This window comes from Myotis myotis, unplaced genomic scaffold, assembly GCF_014108235.1.
Source record: "Myotis myotis isolate mMyoMyo1 unplaced genomic scaffold, mMyoMyo1.p scaffold_m19_p_6, whole genome shotgun sequence".
NCBI classification, from domain to species: domain Eukaryota; kingdom Metazoa; phylum Chordata; class Mammalia; order Chiroptera; family Vespertilionidae; genus Myotis; species Myotis myotis.
Window position 1 is genome coordinate 18915930 of NW_023416368.1, and position 12721 is coordinate 18928650.

Here is a 12721-nt window from a genome sequence, read left to right on the forward strand (position 1 = left end):
GACAGTTGTTAAATCTTTCCTGTTTTTTTATGACTTTGGTGGTCTTGAGGAATACTGGCCGGATATCCTGTAAAATATTCCTCAATCTGAGTTTGTCTCATGATTAGACTGGGGATATGGGTTTATGGAAAGAATACTAAAGAAATGAAGTGTCCCTGTTATCACATTATCATAGGGTTCAAGATCAGGACATAACATAATTGACAATGTTAATCTCCATCACTTGGTTAAGGTAGTTTTTTGACAGAGTTCTCCACTACAAAGAAACTTACCAGTTTTTCCTTTCCCTACTCTGTTCTTTGGAAGTGAGTCCACTAGTTAGTCCACATTCTGGGGACAGGGCAGGGGAGGGAGCAGAAACTATGCTCATCTTCTGTAGAACGAGGTATCTACTAAATTTGTAATTATTTTGTAGGAAAGACATATCTCCTCTTCCTCATTTATTTATTAACTAAGTTGTTGATATCAGTATGGACTTTATATTTGTTTTATTTTATACTTTGGTGTAATGCAATATTATAGTACTTTAAATTATTTTATTTTTTTGCTCAAATTGTTGAGATTTGATTATTCAAAGCTTTAGGAGCTCTGTTTTGTTGGCTCCTATGTCCTTTTTTTTAAAAAAAGTAATGTGATAAAATACAGAAACATGAAATTTACCAACTTAACCATTTTTAAGTGACAATTCAATGGTATCAAGTACATGAATAATGTATTACCTTCAATACTCTCCATCTCCAGGACTCTCATCTTGTAAAACTGAAACTCTATATCCATTAACCAATAATTTCCCATTTCCACCTTCTCTCCATCACTGACAATCACAATTCTACTCTTTGCCCCTATGATTTGGACTACTCTAATTCCTCATCTAAGTGGAATCACAATAGTATTTGTTTTTCTGTAACTGGCTTAGTCCACTTAGGATGATGTTCTCAAAGTTCATAGATGTTGCATCAAATGTCAGAATTTTTTTCCTTTCTAAGGCTGAATAAAATTCCATTTATGTATAGTTCACATTTTGCGTTCCCATTTATCCATTGATGGATACCTGGATTGTTTTCATGTTTTAGGTATTGTGAATAATATGATGAACATGGGTGTATAAATATCTATTTGAGACCCTGCTTTCAATTATTTTATGTATATCTTCATAAATTGCATTGTTGAATCATATGATAATTCTATTTTTAATTCTTTGAAGAACATGCAGATTGTTTTCAACAGTGGCTATACCATTTTACATTCCTACCACAAGGGTTCCCATTTCTTCACATCCTCACCAGCACTTGTTTCCTATTTTTTCTTTTTAATAGTGGCCATCCTAATGGGTGTAAGGTAGTATCTCACTGAGATTTTTATTTGCATTTCCCTAATAATTAGTGTTCTTGAGCATATTTTTATGTATTTATAGGTCATTTATATACCTTTTTGGAGAAAGGTATATTCTAGTTCTTTGCCCATTTTAGAATTGGGTTGTTATTTTGTTGGTGGGTTCTAGGAGCTCTCTATATATTCTGGATATTAATCCCTTATCAGATATATAATTTACAAATACTTTCTTCTATTCTGTTAGTTTTTCTATTACTTTGTTGTCTTTTGATGCACATTTAAAAAGGATTTTTATGATGTCCCATTTGTCTATTTTTTTATTTGTTGCCTGAAACTTTGATGTCATATCCAAGAAATCATTGTCAAATCCAATGTCATGAAGCATTCTGAGGAATTTCTGCACAATAAGTAACAATGTCCCACTTTTACATCTATTTTTAGAGATTTGAGTCTTCCCTCTCTTTTTCCTTAGTCCAACTAGTTAAATTTTTGTCAATTTTGTTGTTTTTTTCAAAGAACCAACTTTTGGTTTCATTGATTTCCACTATTATTTTTTCTACTAGAGGCTCGATGCACGAAATTCATGTAAGGGGCTTGGCCCTCGCAGCCTCAGCAACTTGCGTTGGCCCTCGCAGCCCCGGCTTGGTCTGGACGGTTGCCCGGAAGGACGTCTGGAAGGTCGTTTGGCTGTTCAGTCTAATTAGCATATTACACTTTTATTATTATAGATTCTCTGTTTCATTTATCTTTGCTCTGGTCTTCATTATTTTCTCTATTCTCCTAGCTTTGGGTTTAGGTGCTGAGCACACAGAGATAATTGTCTTCCCTTAATCTCTCATTGTCCATCTTTCTAGATTATCAATAAAATGATTGGACCCAAAATACTTAAGAATAACCTCGATAAAGAAAAAGAAGATTAAATTATGATGGATTAAGCCAGAGCTCTGTTTCTAACTCTAGTCCATGAAGCTTGTGTAAATCTTTATTCTATGGCTATCACTAGCCAGTTTTAAATATGAGTATGGGCCACTAAATGTAAATTAAATATGATTTTAGATGGATTCAAATTCAATATGTAACCAAAAAAGAAGTAGGGAGTAGATGATTTGCTGTTTGATTAATCATAGATCTTCTCAGGGATGAGACAAAGTGGTCTGGTGAAAGGAAAGGGGAAACTTAACAGACACACTATATTCAAACCCTTTGTTCCCTTCAATCTCTCATTACCATCTCCCACCCCTCTGAGACCCTAAGGATTTAGGCTGAACTAAATCCATGGAAACGTTAATGATGCTGAGTCATACACGCTTTCCCTCAGGATCCTATTCTCTCTACCCACCAAGTGGCATCTGCAGAAATATTCAGTGCTAGCTTTATCCACCTATATTTTATGATGCCAGGAAAACCAGGAGTTCCTTTAGTCTTTTACAAGCTCCCACAGAAAAATTCAGAGAATGTACATTTCAAGCCACCCCCTGCCCATTTCTGAACATTTAGTCAAACACAGGGCCTACCTTGGGCATTTCATTACAACCATAGGCTTTAGTCACTGTAGCTGCAGCATTGCCTGGAAGACCTGGGCACCTCATCTTTATTTTTCATCAAAAGAACACAGCCTTAATTCCCTGATTGCCACTTAAAAAAAAAAGAAGAAGAAGAAGAAGGAGAAGGAGAATGAGAAGGAGAAGGAGAAGTCCTGCTCTGGCATCAAGAGTCTTCATTTCTAGTCAAAAGTCAGCCCTTAGATTCTATAACTTTTGTTAATGTCTTGACAAATTTATAGCTTGTGGGAAGAATAAGAAAGTTAAGAAAGTGCTTTTATTGGAGATAACAGGATTCTAGCAATCAAAGTCTGGTCATAGTCAACTATCAAGAGCACTCTGGAGTCAATCATGATCTTTGAGGACAATTGCTGGAGCCCTCAGTTGGTCCCCTGTTTCTTCTGGTTCCTTGTCCACATTATCACCAGGCTGATCTTCCTCAATGCCATTCCACCAATGCCATTCCACCTTAAAGTCTCCTCCACGTATACTACCAAATCCCATAGCACAGCTTCTCATACTTCTGGATGCTTTGGAGTCACCTAGGCAGCTTATTAAAATGTGAATTCCTAGAGTTTGGTAGGACTGAAATGGAGCCACTCTTAACAAGCACGCCATGTGTGGCAAGTGGCTTGAGAGCCACTCAGAACAAAGCTGGACCACAGGAGAAGTCCAGATTCCTTATCCTGGCATTCAGGGATTTTCTAAATCTGTTCCCAACGACCATTTCCTCATGTTATTTATTCCATATCCCAATTAGCTTGGCAACTAACAGGAATAAGGAATAGGGCACTCTCTTCTTTAGGAATTAGGTCAATGTCCAAAAGTATTCTTCCAGCCTGGCTTTGGTCCCTACTGATCAAGATCTATTCCCAGTCCTTACCAGCCCATAGCAATGTCTCCCTCTACTGAACTTTCATTGCATGAGAGTTACTGAATCAAATTTTTGGGAAAGTGAAGGGAATGGCAATGAGACAAGGTTTCCTAGAAGTAGAATAAGGAAAAAGGTTTCTACCAGGAGAGTTCAGACATGAATGAGAAGATGTATTTTAAGTGGAAAATTCAGCATCAGCAAAGGTGGGTTCTGTGCACATTTTAAATATAAGTGCTCTGTATCTAAATCATGCTTGGTAAACATGGAAGTTAAAGTTTAGGACAAGGTCAGGTCTCAGAGAAGACCTTAAATGCCTTTCAAAACACCAGGGACTTTGTTCCTGACAAAGAGGATTGGTGATTTCGGGGCTATTCTGATGCTAGCCAATAGCATAGTCATACAAACTCAGGAGAGCCAACAGAGGCTGCCCCGGAGACTGCTTAGGTTTAAATGTCAACGTTTCTATTTCATAACTGTGACCCTGGACCAGTTATTTTGCTTTATTAGTCTATTTTCTCACCTGGATTATAGCAAAAATAATGGATCTCATTTTATAGCTTTCTTGCATATACATATGGCAAGTAAAGCAGCCCTTAGTAATAACGTAATAATAAGTATTTAATACTCATATTGCTTACAGGAAGTGGGTATTATCCCTCTTTCCAAAAATGAAAATAGTCTCAGAAGACTATAGTAATACAGATAATAAGAGCAGAATTGGGCAGTGTTTTGCCCTACATAAAGCCTGGATGGGACTTACGGGACTATTCATTGCAACTTCCTCATTTTATAGTAAAGAAAATTGAGGATCAGAGTAGGAATGCAACTTGGCCAATGTCCACAGCAAGCACTGTGAGCACATCCCAATGCTAATAAAGGAGATGTAACAGTGAGCATGACAGTCTCTGCCCATAAAGAGCTTTCAGGCCAGCAGGGAAGTACAAGTATGGCAAGCAAGTCTAAACAGGAAGAAGTCATGGAGTCTGAGATGGGCAGGCAGAGCTAATTACATCTTCTCGAAATGTGGGCCCACTGATCAGTATGATGATGAAGGAGGGCTAGAGGTCAAGTCAGATGATAATGGAAGTCACTTCCAGTGACCCCTCAGCAACATACAGTCCAGTTTTTGTAAGAAAACAACATTGGAGCAACCATAGCTACTAAAACTGCTATCTATAATTATGTTTGCTTTTTAAAAAAAAGAGCAGCAGGGAACTGACCCTGTTAGTCCCCACCTCCCCTAGTACACACACACAATTCTTCAGGGTGACAGCTGTCACTCCCCAAGCAGATTACAGTCCTGAAATGGCCCTGATGCAGCGAGTAGAGCTAAGGAAGCTGCCTCTGCCCCCACCAGGATGGCCTCTCAGTGTGCTGGCAGCTGCCTTTGAAACACAGGCCTCAGCAGTTCGCTCATTCCCCTGACAGGCAACTCCTGGGCTTCGGTGTGAGCCCTTCTCCCAGCTGACAGGCTCTAAGGCAGATCTAAAGGTTGGAATCCCTCTCCAGAGCCTTGTGGGGCCACCCGAATCGCTAATCACTACTGTGGCCTCCTGGGAGAGCAGGGTAGGCGAGGAGGACTGGTCATTAGAGCTTGCTGAGATGAGATTTCTGGAGGTGAACACATTTGCTCTGGTCCCGGAAGCTGGCAAGCCTTAAAAATTGCACATTTTAAGAGGCCTTCAATTTGAAAGAGATTGGCATAGGTTAAATGCATAACTCCAGGAGGACAGGCCAAGTAACCGCATGGGCATTCGGACTTTTGTTGGTGAGAGGGAAATCCCTCTTCCCCTCTGGTTTGCTGCAGTTTCTGAAATCCCTCCAGTAAGGGCAGAGGCCTTGCTTCTTTGTGTCCTGATGGTTTTCTGGGAAGGATGGCCCTTGAGACAAGTTTGAATTATCAGCTAATACTGTAAAGAGGAGTTTTACTTGGGCTTCCTTCTAAAATCTGACCACTGGTTGAGAAGGAACTAGCCACGTTGAACACCTCTAGGTCTTAAGGTCACCTTAGGAACATCGAGTGGGCAGGTGGCAGTTCCCTTGGTTACATTTTGCCTCCCTGTTACTGGAACTGTTGCCAACTTCTCCAACTCAAGAGGAATCAGGGAGACTTTAATCAGACCCAGTCTCTATCCATCTCTTCTGCTGGCTGCAGTCTGTCATCTCAGCAAGGTGGTTTATTATGGTTTGCTCATAACTACAGAGAATGGCCATCAAATTGTTCTTTTCAGAGCATGTTCTGACCCTTATTCCTGCACATCCTTTGAAGTCCTGCAGTCATGTCATATTTTTAAGGGAACTTTTTCTTCCCTTCTACAACCAAAGGAAGCTCTCTCTCCTCCAATTACAATAAAAAATACTATAGCACTTTGTATAACTCCTAGAAATCTAATAAAAGTTGTATTTTAAAGAGTGAGTTCTCCTTAGCTGGATGTTCACTGCATTTTTTTTTCACTCTTAGGTGTTGTATGAAAGCAAAAATCATTAAGACCAAACTTTTATTAATTAGTTGAACCCTAATCAAATCAGCCAACTCTATTTGCTCAACACTATCATTAATCTGCACCAAAGAGTGGCAATGTTTTTTCCTGTAAAGAGCCAGATAGTAAATATTTTGAGATTCATGGATCACATGGTCTTTGTCACAACCACTCAGTTCTGCTATTGTAGGATAAAAGCAGCCATAGACAATATATGCATGAATGGGTATGAATCTGTGGCAATAAAACTTTACTTACAAAAATAGACCATGAGTCAGATTTAGTTCTTGGACTGTAGTTTGTTAATCCCAATGTAGACCATCATGTCACTTTTATTTGACAATTTTATATTGATTGTCAGTGTTTAGAGTTATAACACATGCAAAACAGCTGCAAAGTCATTTTGCAAAATGAAAGACTTTATATCTATAGAAGTGATGTGGGATAAGTGTTGTAACTGTATGGGGGCAAGAAGGACTGAGATATCTAAAGATATAGAAAAGCCCTTGAGAAAATTAATGAAACATCAAATATTTGTGTAAAAATTGCTCATTTTATGCTCATAGTATAAGAATTCAACACAAAGCAAATGGTGGTATAGCTTGCTACCTCAAAATAATGAAAAATATGCCAACATATAAATATGTGATTTATATTTTATGAATCCTATAAATTAGAACATCATTGCATTTTTAAATTAGATGCTGCTAAAATAAACCTGCTTTTATATTTTAATATACTATTTTTCAAGATAGGTTTCTGGCCATATTCTTTCTCGCGTGTATTTACTATAAGGTCCCTATTTTAAGAGTGTTTACTTTAAAGGGGTCATTTTCATGTGAATTATCCTTATATAATAAACACTTCCATTATGTGAAATCCTTATCTTCTTAAAGGAGACATTCTTGAGGGTGATAACCACATCTAACTCATTCTTGTATTTTATAGCCAGTAGACAGGAAATGGAAATGTGCTTTTGTAACTCATGTCACCTAATTTCTCCCTTTAAAAAATATAATATATGCAGCTCTCACTTTAGATGATAGTATAGGACCATAAAAATGACTGTGCAAACAGTAACCATGCAAAGCAATCTTAATTATCAATGTAATAATTGTGATTATTCTATGGGCTTTAAAATTTTTAGTAAAACATTAAAACTCTCTTACTATTGGTTATAAATATAAAGATATGAAAAAACAGAAAACTAACATTTATTTGTATGCTATCATTAAGCTACTAGAAACAGTGAGTATTAAAGTTTTGTATTTCTTCACAAAAAGACTTATCAAGAGTAGTTTGAGTGGTGCTCTTGCTTTTTTGTGCTGTAATTTACTGTGTAGAGCGAATGTGTTCTCTATGCTCCAGAGAACTGTCATCCTCCTTCCTAAGTTTGCATTAGCTTTCAGCATTCTTTTCTCTTTCAATGTCATGAAATATCTCTAACAGTTCCTTTAATAGGAAGTGTTTTGCTGGCATTACTTTCTCGGGAATATCTTCATCCTTTTTGTCAGGAACACTTTCCTCATTAATGTCCATACATTTCACCTTTGCTAAGTTCCTTTAGCTGCATGTGTAGAGTCTCCTGAATGGTGGCAATGCCAACATTTCCATGGTCAGGTCAGTTGTGTCTGCTATTACCTCCATTACATTGGATTCAAATTTCACTTCCAGCACTATCACGAGTTTGTGATTGTTGTTGCATTTTCATCTTTGTGAGCCAATTCCCTTTTCTGATTATCCATTTTTATAAAATGTCACATGGGCTTCTCACTGGAAGACAAAAAGGCAGCACAGCCACACACTTTGCTTCTGTGTAGGAACTGAATTCTAGGTGCATGGTGACCGGTTACTAACGGAGTTTGAAAGAGTGACATGACCACTGATCGTGATGTGTTATTTATGGAGTGGTTTGTGGGCTGAAGAGCCAGCAGCAAAGTTGGCACGCTACTCAATTATTCACAGTTAATGTACTGCTGTGACTAAACTATGAACTGCATTGTTGGAGGAAAGGTGTTATCTAACTAAACAGTGGCAACTTCTAACTAAAATGGAGCATATTGAACCTATTATGCAAGGTGAAGGCTGCCTGTCCATAATATAAACTTTGTTTCTCAACCACATAAATATATCGCAACTCAAAACTTCAACAAAAGTTTTTAAGCATCATTACTTTCTACATTTACACCCCAAACAACTTCATGGTACCATGAAATTTCCGTGCATTTTTCATTCAGTCAAATAAAATTTACTTTTTGGATAGTGATTCATCTTGTCCCTCACAATGGGGAGCACAGCTGTCCTTAAGCACCAGCAGATGGCTCTGCCCCACCTTCTGGTGACCCAGAACACAAGGAACTTGCCTACACTTCCCACCTGGGCCCACATCCTAAGACATATCTTATTAAGTGGTGCACGAGAGTGAGACGGTCCCTATGGTGGGGACTAACTCTGGGCTTGGGAACAGGCTGAGAAGAAGGTCAAGCCAACTTTATGGTAGCTCACACATTATGATTTGAAACATGATCTAGAAGGCCTTTGGCATTTTGTACCATTTAACTGACTCTATGGAATAACATTATCAGGAATTGTTTCAGTCTCAAGAAATCTACAGATGGTGCCCATACATCTCCTGACCTTGCAGTCTTTACCAATGTGACACCAATGCTCTACAGATCACATATATAACTCATTCCGTTTTTTAATAACACAGCAGAAAGGAAATGTACATATGTTTTATATGATTTTCCTTGCAGAAGGAGGAGCTGAGGTCTGGGTGGTATGCAGCATGCCCAGGGCCCCACTGAAGTCTCACTGCAGAACCATGACAGATATAGTTGTAGATGACCTAGAAATAAGCTAAACGGCAAGACTTCTCCTGGCCTGGAGGTGATGCTCCTCATAGGCTTATGAAAGACATTCAGTGATGGAACTACATAGATAAAAATGAAGCTGTAGAATAACAAGAATGTAACCCCACACACTAGAGAGCTAATATTTTATTTACTCATGGATGAATTTTCATGCACAGAAGAATTTTTATTCCCTCCTTTATGAGTTCCTAAGAGTAGGCATCACTCTGGAGAAAAGCCTGCAGTAATAGGTCTCAAAGTTCTGAGGTTGAGGTGTCTGTTGCAGGATCGAAAGTAGGCATGGTAAAGGCAGGTGGTGTCCCAAGTAACACCTGTAGAGGTGACAATGAGATTAAAATATTGCATTAGTAAACGGACATTTATACCAAAGGGAGACCTGCTTTTCTCTCTGAAGTAGACCTCTCTTCCTATATCCATCACAGTGTACATTTCCCTTCTATAATAGCATCATAATTTCCATTTTGGAAAATCCTTCCACCTATGACTCTTATTTCTCCTAATATTAATAACCTCTGGGGATCCAAGGATGACAGTTAATCCAACAATAGCCAATACACCTCATCTTTCTGGCCACAGTGACAGTTCAGGGAGGAACATAACTTATTCTGGAAATGGTGCCTTAGAATGTTATCTCTCTATACCAGGATTGGACCTGGAAAGATGTGAGTCTTTAGCTGGTAGGTTCTATCATGCAAAGAGAGACTCCCAGGGGAAAGACAGCCAAGGACTGGAAGCAGAGCAAGTGTTGGGGAATGACAGAGTTCTGACAATATTGTTGAGCCCCTGGATCTAGCCATGCCGAATAATAGTACCTGAACTTTTCAGTTACATGATCCAATAATAGTTCTAGTGTGGGGAGAGGGGAGAAGATATTTAAGTATAGTAAAGGAAAGGGCCTTACTCAAAGTCACATGTTTAGTGAGTGGCAGAGTCAGAATGGCAACCCAGGTCTTTGGAGTCGAAGTTCAGGGCTTGTTTAACTTTATGATACAGTGATGAGGGAAGCAAAAAAAATGTGAGAAATAAAGTTAGCAGAGGCATAATTCAGGGTAGGAGATAAATGCAATAACAGGGGACACACAGAGGCCAGCACCTCAAACCATCTGACCATATGATCATAGCACAAGTCAGAAATCTTATACTGTAATTTTGGTCATTCAAATATGAGTAATAAAAGTGATGAATATTTCTGTCTTTAAGAGCCAAGAACAAATGTTTTATGATTTATTCCAAAATCACAAAGTGAGATACTGAGGATTTTAAAATGTAAGCATTTATATTTCTACATTGTCAACTCTGATGGTAACCTAAGAGGAAGAACATCTGAATTCACTGAATTTTGATGAACAATGTTATGATATTAAAGATGGGTTTTACCTGATGGATTGAAAAATTGTCTGGGAGGACTATGACTCTGATTTAAATAGCCCATAGCACTACCCTTTAGACTTTATTATGACTTTTGATTGGTCCCCAAATCATTTATATTTGTACTTGTTCCCAAGCCTTCAATAAATTCTAAAAGGTCATTTTATTTTTCCTTTCCATTATCTTGTAAAAGCCAAGTTTCAGCAAATTATACAAAAATTTGATTGAATTTGGGATGTATAAACACATGATTCTACAGAGAAAGTCAGAATTAAGCATGTCTTATTTTTGGCTTGCCTGTCCTCAGTATTTTTTCTAGCAACTCAGAAAAAGAAGACTACAATGCTTTGATTGTTTTTATCACTCTTAGAAACACACCTGTGTCTTGTCTGCCATTTTGATTTCAACACAATGCTGCATGATATTGAGTGGAGTGGGAATAAAACATTTATATTTTTCTTCAAAGCAGAAAATGTAGAAAGTGATTGCATGTGTTTGGTGACAGAGAAAGCCCATTTTATCCATATTTTTTCTTTGGGTTCCTGAGAATGAGAATAACCCTTACACATCAAATGATAGAATGGTCATTGTTACTGGAGAATGAAAATTCAATATATGAGAAGTTACGGTAAGAATTACTTTCAAAAAATTCAATTTTCCTGGCTTGGAAGAAAACACTTTGAGAAGATTGTTAAATAAGATTACCAAGCAATTGAGCAGTTTTTGAGGAACCAAGTAGAAACTGTCATAGATTACTAGAGATAGGAAAGGAGTTTCAAACAACTCCTGACCAATCAGTATAATGTTCAGTTTGGAGGAAAATTTTGAGTAAAGTATTTGAAGTTGTGTTTTATAACCCCTTTTCAGAAGAAGTTATAATTTATGAGAGCCAGCATTTGCTCAGGCTTTACTCAGAATTATTTATTTAGCCTTAAAACCTAAATGGAGAACCATACATTTTTTGGATGCTCATTTGGCTGCATTGTTGTGTAACTCAAGTTCCTGCTTTTGTGGTGTTTATATCTAGTAGGGTCTAGTAGGGTAAGATAAGTAAAAAGATAAGATTCTTTCTTTTAATCACAAATACGGCAAGGAAGTTTTGGACATAGCAGCAAAGGATTTTCTATTGGGGACAATTTTACACCCCACCATGGGAAATTTGGCAATGTGTGGAGACATCTTTGGTTGCCACAGTTGTGTAGAGAAGCTATGGGCATCTGTGGGTAGAAGCCAGGGATGCTGCTGAACATCCTATAAAACACAGGACAGCCTTCCACAACAAATAATTATTTGGCCCAAAACACAAATAGTGCCGAGATTGAGAAGCTCTGGTCTAGAGCATGCATTCTCAACAGCGAGAAATTGTTTTAAGGCAGTGAAAAAAAACACAAAACTTCCTATATTTATGTATAAAGCACAGATATACATACAGTGCATGGACAGATATAAGTATATTTGTGCTATTGCAATTTCATGGGGCTAGATGATAAGGGGGAAAATAGTCTCAAAAGGCTCCTTGGGAGAATAATAATGAAACAAGATTGGGAAATACCGGTCTAGGGCAGGGATTAGTGAAGTTGTTCTGCATATGGCTGGATAGTAAGTATTTTTATTTTTATTTATTTTAAATATATTTTATTGATTTTTTTTTTTACAGAGAGGAAGGGAGACAGAGAGGGAGAGGGAGAGGGAGTTAGAAACATCTGTGAGAGGGAAACATCGATCAGCTGCCTCCTGCACACTCCCTACTGGGGATGTGCCCACAACCAAGGTACATGCCCTTGACCAGAATTGAATCTTGGGTCCCTTCAGTCTGCAGGCCGACACTCTATCCACTGAACCAAACTGGCTAGGGCAGTAAGTATATTTACATTTGTGGCCATACAGTCTTTGTGGCAACTACTCAACTCTGTCATTGTAGCACAAAAGCAGCCATAGATTATATATATATATATATATATATATATATATATATATATATATATATATATATACACACAAAGGGGGATGGTTATGTTCTAATAAAACTTTATTTAAAAAACAATAGAAGGACCACAATTGGCGCATGGTTCACTGAATCCTGGTTTACAGCATCAGAAAAAAACACACACACACAAAAATGTTATAACGTACGTGCCTTGTTAATTTGGAGATACATTAATGATAATTATCAAGGCCTGGTATATGTGAACATTAAGGACGATTCTGTTATATGAGTGAGCAATTAAAGAGATTTTTCCCTTTAGATACAAG